We start from the raw sequence: 7049 nt of genomic DNA, 5'->3' as shown, positions 1-7049 counted from the left end.
TGTCCTGGAACTCACTCTGTAGACCAGGCTGGCCTCAAACTCAGAACTCAGAAATCCACCTGCCTCTGTCTCCCAAGTGCTGGAATTAAAGGCATGAGCCACCACTGCCTAGCTGCATCCCTATCTTATGGAGGTTTCTATTGCTTCAACAAAACACTATAACCAAAAAGCAAGTTGGGCAGGAAAGTGTTTATTCAGCTTACACTTCTACGGCACTGTTTAGCACTAGAAGAAGTTAGGACAGAACTCAAACAGGGCAGAAATCTAGAGGCGGGAGCTGATGCAGAGGCCATGGATGGGTGCTGCTTACAGGCTTGCTCCTTATAGAACCCAGGACCACCAGCACAGGGATGACACCACTGACAATGGGCTGGGCCCATCCCTATCAATCACTAATTAAGAGAATGCCCTATAGGTTTGCCTACAGCCAGATCTTATGGAAGCATTCTTTTTTCAGTTAAGTTTCCCTCTTCTCAGATAACTCTAGCTTCTCCACTAAGTTGACACAAGACCAATCAGATTCCCTCCCCCTCCCCGCCTCCAAGAACTGGAGTTATAATGGTTGTAATCTGTCCAATATGGTTGCTGGGAACCACATTTGGGTCCTATGCTGAGTAGTACATATTCACACATTCTCTTCTTTCTCCTTCTTTCTCCTTCTTCTCCTTCTTCTCCTTCTTCTCCTTCTTCTCCTTCTTCTCCTTCTTCTTCTCCTTCTCCTTCTCCTTCTCCTTCTCCTTCTCCTTCTCCTTCTCCTTCTCCTTCTTCTTCTTCTTCTTCTTCTTCTTCTTCTTCTTCTTCTTCTTCTTTTCTTTCTTCTTTTTTTTTTTTGGTTTTTTGAGACAGGGTTTCTCTGTGTAGCCCTGGCTGTCCTGGAACTCACTCTGTAGACCAGGCTGGCCTCAGACTCAGAAATCCTCCTGTCTCTGCCTCCCAAATCCTGGGATTAAAGGCATGTGCCACCACCGCCCGGCCCCTCCTCCTCCTCCTCCTCCTCCTCCTCCTCTTCCTCCTCCTTCTCTTCCTCTTCCTCCTGTCTCTCTCTCTCTCTCTCTCTCTCTCTCTCTCTCTCTCTCTCTCTCTCTCTTCTCCATTTTTTGAGATAGATTCCTCTCTGTTGCCCTAGCTGTCCTGAAACTCACGCTATAGACCAGGCTGGTCTCAAACTTCATTCATTGACTAATTCCTCTAGGAACCTTAAATATAAGCTTTAAGGTATCCTTAAACCTTCTAGACTAGATCTAGATCCACCTCCCTCAGCCTCACAAGTGCTGGGATTAAAAGTGTGTACCACCACCACCTGGCTAATTTCATTTTAAAAAATCATGTATATGTGCACATGAATGCAGGTGCCTGTGGAAGTCAGAAGAGACAGTCCCCTGGAAGTTGGGATTTGAAGTTACTGAACAGTTGTGAGACATCCAATATCCAATGTGGGTTCTGGGAATTGAACTCAGGTTCTCTGCAAGAGCAACATTCCCCCTTGACCACTGAGCCATCTGTTCAGACATTTGACCTGAGGATTCTTGGGCGCTCCTGTGTGGGGACACACACACACACACACACACACACACACACACACACGCTCCTGCTTGCACAGAGCTCAGCAGATGAAATTGGTATCTTGCCATATCACCCTCCAACAGGTCTCTCACTCAACTTGTTGCTAAGGGAGTAGCCAGCAAGTTTTAGCAATCTTCCTGTCCCCCCAACCCCCTCCACCAGCCCTGGGTTACAACACGTAGCCACAACCAACTTTTTATGTGGGTACTGGGGATTTGAATTCAGGTCCTCACGATTGGACAGCAAATGTTTGTACCCATGGAGCCATTTCCCTAGCCCTTGTCCTGGTGTTTCTTGTTGTTGTTTTGTTTTGTTTTGTTTTTCGAGACAGGGTTTCTCTGTGTAGCCCTTGGCTGTCCTGGAACTCACTCTGTAGACCAGGCTGGCCACAAACTCAGAAATCTGCCTATCTCTTCCTCCCAAGGGCTGGGATTAAAGGTGTGCGCCACCACTGCCCTGTCCTAGTGATTTTTAAACCATCAGCAGCTTAGAAAGAGCGATGAATGGGAGGAAGCACACACACCTCAAAAATTGGTTAATGCTTTAAATCAGGCCTTACCTCTCACCGAAGTCATTTTCTAGCATAGTACTGTTTGTCATCTCTGTGTGTTCTGCGGAGCTGTACCTGGTGTGGGTGATCGGGGTGTGTGTATAAAACCAAGTCCTCAGTTAGGCAGGGTTGTAAACAGTGCAGCAGGCTTACTGTCAGAAAGAGCCAAAAGATTGTAAAACAAGCAGACTGAAGATCCGAGATAGCTGAACTTTAATGTGGGATACACTAGGATTAGCACACGTGTTCACACACATACACACACGCACCACACAAAATCCATTGGCGTTTTGTTTTTGTTTTTTTGTTTGTTTTTTGTTTTGTTTTGTTTTTCGAGACAGGGTTTCTCTGTGTAGCCCTGGCTGTCCTGGAACTCACTCTGTAGACCAGGCTGGCCTTGAACTCAGAAATCCACCTGCCTCTGCCTCCCAAGTGCTGGGATTAAAGGCTTTTTTTTTTTAAGATTTATTTATTTATTATATGTAAGTACATTGTAGCTTCTTCAGACACACCAGAAGAGGGTGTCCGATCTCATTATGGATGGTTGTGAGCCACCAAGTGGTTGTGGGATTTGAACTCAGGACCTTTGGAAGAGCAGTTGGTGCTCTTGACCGCTGAGTCATCTCCCCAACCCCTACACAATCCATTGTTAAGCAGACCCAGCTGGTCAGTTAACTTAATCTGCATGGTTCTGGATGTGGAGTGTCAGACTAGCTTAAAGATGTGATTACGTCTTGGAATGCAAAAGGAGCAATCAAGTTTCCTCCCCACAGGAATATTCTAGAAAGCCACGGTGTTGGAACAGAGAGATGAGTCTGGAGAAGAAGGGCCTCTGACACGCTTCCTCCTGGATCTTCAATGGCTTCCTCACTGATGCCTGGGTTCTTCATGTTTCGCTTCATGCCTTCCTGTAACTGACTTCCTGGCTGGGCCTTCTGGCATTGATTAGAGCAGCTATTTTGTTCTTTTGCTATGCATTTGTTTGGGTTTTCCCCAGGTTACCATCTTGGGGAAAGAGCAAGGTGGGAGCAGTGTGTATGTGTTGAGTTGCCTTCCCCATACGGTGAGCCCTGCTATTTCCAGGCTCTCTTGGATAGTGAGGATGAGTAATTTGCATATTACCACCAGGTATCTCCTTGGCTTCTTCTGATATTTTGCCCTTCTTTTCTTGGCTGGCAATAAATCATATCCCTTTTTTATTTGTGTGGCAAAAAGAAGTCTCTTTTGCTGGCTTTCCTTAATTTGCCAATCCTTAAACATTAGTGTTCCTGAGGGTCTTGTCTTCGGGCTTTTGGCTTTTGCAGTTTCCTACTCCCTGTGTAGTCCTGGAGAAGCCAGCCCATCCTCAACATTTATGACTTCATCCAGACAGGCTCGAATGCACGTATTTCCCTACCACTGGACACCTCTCCAGGGATGCCCCCAAAGGTTCCAGATGTCTAGCATATCCTTATAGAACTCATTATCGATTCCCATGAACCGCAATGGATGGCAGTTATTTCACACATCTTCTTTACTTCCCCACCCCTTATTCTCATTGTATTTTGTTTTGTTTAGTTTTTTTTTTAAGATTTATTTATTATATGTAAGTACACTGTAGCTGTCTTCAGACACCCCAGAATCAGATCTCATTATGGATGGTTGTGAGCCATTATGGTTGCTGAGATTTGAACTCGGGACCTTTGGAAGAACAGTCAGTCTTCTTAACCACCTGAGGCATCTCTCCAGCCCCCTATTCTCGTTGTTGAGACAGTTCTACATAGCTCAGGCTGGCTAGGAACTCACTATGTAGCCCTCCTTGTGATGACATCCTCCTTGTGATGACAATACTTCCAGCGCTGTGCCAGTCTCTCTCTCACTCTCCAACACATCCGGTTGATCTCTGTTGTTGCAGTTATCCATTCCTGGATAATGAGCCACTCCCAACAACTCATCTCTAATGATCCCATCAGCAGCCGAGCATTCGTTTATTGGTTTCTCCCGGGCTCATTCATGTGGCTCATCAAACAGTATTAAGTGGAGGCCGGGATGCCCACAAGGCTTAGCTCATATGCCTGGCCACTGACACAGGGTCAACACAGAGAGCTTTGGTTCTCCACGTGGTGACTCATCCTTCAGTAGGACAGCCTGGAGACTGAAGGGCAGGTTCTGAAGACTCCAGGCTCTTGCTTTCAGTGTCCCTTCAAACCTTTCCCCCAACACTTCTGTGAATGATTACAAATATTACTGTTCTCATACAAAAAGCTTCTGAGGACATCTGTTGTTAACAATGCATTTTAACAATGCATTTTAATCCGATTAGAATGAAAAAAGTGTTTTTCTAGTGTCTTCTCTAGTCAGGCTGATTGGTTAACTGAACCATAAATGTTATTGTCTGTTTTCTGGTTCTTCCTTCTTATTTTCCACCTTGAAATGTCCTCCTATTCCCCTCTCCCGTTTAAACAACACTCACACTTACTGTCTTGATTCCCATACACTTCTGTATATGTGTTCTTAAAAAAGGGGACAACTTCAGAGATCTTTTCTCTTCTGAACACCTTGCTCCCAGCACCCTGCTTTTTTCACTCATAAGAACGTGTCGGCTTCTGTAACTACTTAACTTTTTGTCTTCTCTCTGTTTTCCTCGCCAAGACTTAAGTCTATGAAAGATGTAATGACATGAAGTCATCCTCAAGGCCTTATCCCGTGTTTCCTCGCTATAACCCGTGCATGTTGCTATAGCAATACCCCAGGCTAGGTAACTCACTGAGAAAACAAATTTAGTTGGCTGTGGTGGTGCTTGTTCAGCTTGGCTCTCAGGAGGCTAAGGCAGGCGGATCACAAGCCAAAGGCTAGCCCAGGACATTTGGTGAGACCTCTGTCTCTAATATAAAGTAAAATAAATCGGGGTGTGTGGCTTAGTGGGAGAATACTTGACTGACCTGCCCCAGGCTCTAGCCTTAGTATCACAAAAAGGAATAAAAAAGGAATTGATTTACTCATAGTTCTGGAGATTTGGTGGTCAAGATTGTGGTGCTGACATGGGGGGGGTGGGGAGGGTCTCCCTGCATGGTGTTGACACTTGAGATGAAGGGTAGAGGGAGAGTAAGGTCTTCCAGCTTCATCATGGTAGACTGACAGACAACAGAAGGAACAAAGAGGTGTCTTAGGGTTTCTATTCCTGCACAAACATCATGACCAAGAAGCAAGTTGGGGAGGAAAGGGTTTATTTAGCTTATTTCCACATGGCTGTTCATCACCAAAGGAAGTCAGGACTGGAACTCAAGCAGGTTAGGAAGTAGGAGCTGATGCAGAGGCCATGGAGGGATGCTGCTTACTGGCTTGCTTCCCCTGGCTTGCTCAACTTACTTTCTTATAGAACCCAGGACTACCAGCCCAGGGATGGCACCACCCACAATGGGCCCTACCCCCTTGATCACTAATTGAGAAAATTCCCCACAGCTAGATCTCATGGAGGCATTTCCTCAATGGAGTCTCCTTTCTCTGATAACTCCAGCTTGTGTCAAGTTGACACACAAAAGCAGCCAGAACAAGGGCTGACTTGGGCACAAACCTGCTCTGCAATGATGACAAAAGCCACCTGGGGGGCTGACCCCTACACAATGTTATACTTCATAGTCTAAGACCCAAGCCCCAGGGCTGGAGAGATGGCTCTGTGGTTAAAAGCACTCTTTGCTCTTTTAGAGGCTCCAGGATTCCTAGTGCCCATAAAGACAGAATTAGAGCCCAATAGAGTAAGTTTTCTGAAAAACCAACGCAAGAAAGTGAATATTTATGAAACTGTGTAGATGATCAAAGTCCTGCTTTTCCCTGCAACAAAAAGCAGGTTCAGGGACCCAGGAAGAACTAACGTGTTCAAACCCAAAGACTTCCGTTGGTGGACTTCGCAGAGGCCCAGGACTCGGAAGGACGTCAATTGTTTTCATATTTTTCAACTCATTAGATGAGGCAGGCCCATCTCCTGATCTTGTGATGTATCCCTAACTGTCCAAGTACTTACCACATACTTCAGATAGACCTGAACTTGTAGCAATCCCCCTGCTTCTGCATCCAAAATGCTGAGATTACACACATGTAACACCACCATACCAGGCAGGATCTTCAGTCTTGAAGGCCACCTTGATTCTTAAAAAGAAAAAAACAAACAAACAAACAAAAAAAACCATAAAAAATGTTCTGTGAATGCTTGATGCCCCAGCATAGAGGAATGCTAGGGTGGTGAGGCTGGAGTAGCTGGAAGGGTTGGGGACCAAAAGCAGGGAGGGAGTTGGGTAGGGGGTTTTTGGAGGGGGAAACCGGGAAGGGGGATAACATTTGAAATGTAAATAAAATAACCAATAAAAATTTAAAAAGAAAAAAACAAAATCACAATCTGCCTTTCCTTTAGATTGTAATAATATAATTACTCATGAAGGGACCTGTGACAGAGACATGTGAGGATAAAAACTCTGTGCTGTTGGGATGGGAATGTCCAGCCGCTCAGCGGGTCTGTGTTGGCTGTCAAGGTCCTATGTATCTCTCCCTGACTCCAGGAGGAGGGGAGGGCAGGAGGAGGAAGCCTATTGCCTTGCTGACTGGCCAAGAATCTAGGCCAAGGCCAGAGCTCCTGCACTCCCTGACTACAGGGAAGCACCCCCTTCCTCCCCACTAGCCCCTCCTCTCCCCCACTCTCCAGCACTCCCCCAGACTCCCCACTCCCTACCCGACTTGGCTGGTGGCTATAGGTAGACAGACCTTCTGGAGGCAGATCCCAGAGGTGAAAACAGCTATTGGGCTCTCACACCCCCGTGTTGTGAAGCTAACTGGTTCACTTAATCTGAACCACATCCAGCTATGTTGAGCTTCTAGCCCATCCGCTCCTCAATGTCTGTCCCGCCTCAAAGACCTCCAAAGGGAGACTTCTTGCCCTCACTATATGATGTAGCTTTCCGTCCAC

The 7049-nt window shown here is 46.2% G+C and overlaps 1 long non-coding RNA gene across 1 annotated transcript in view; it reads right to left on the bottom strand.

Annotated features, from left to right (window-relative positions):
- LOC116094289 overlaps positions 1-6230 on the bottom strand; it is a 35561-nt gene extending 29331 nt beyond the window's left edge. The window contains exon 1 of the long non-coding RNA XR_004120026.1: positions 6114-6230. This is a non-coding gene — a long non-coding RNA (uncharacterized LOC116094289). The remainder of the gene's footprint in view (positions 1-6113) is intronic.
- Between the last annotated feature and the right edge of the window lie 819 nt (positions 6231-7049).

The sequence above is a fragment of the Mastomys coucha genome, unplaced genomic scaffold (genome assembly GCF_008632895.1).
Source record: "Mastomys coucha isolate ucsf_1 unplaced genomic scaffold, UCSF_Mcou_1 pScaffold16, whole genome shotgun sequence".
Classification (NCBI taxonomy): Eukaryota; Metazoa; Chordata; class Mammalia; order Rodentia; family Muridae; genus Mastomys; species Mastomys coucha.
The sequence above is the reverse complement of the archived record's forward strand: the minus strand, read 5'-3'. Positions and strand labels throughout refer to the sequence as shown.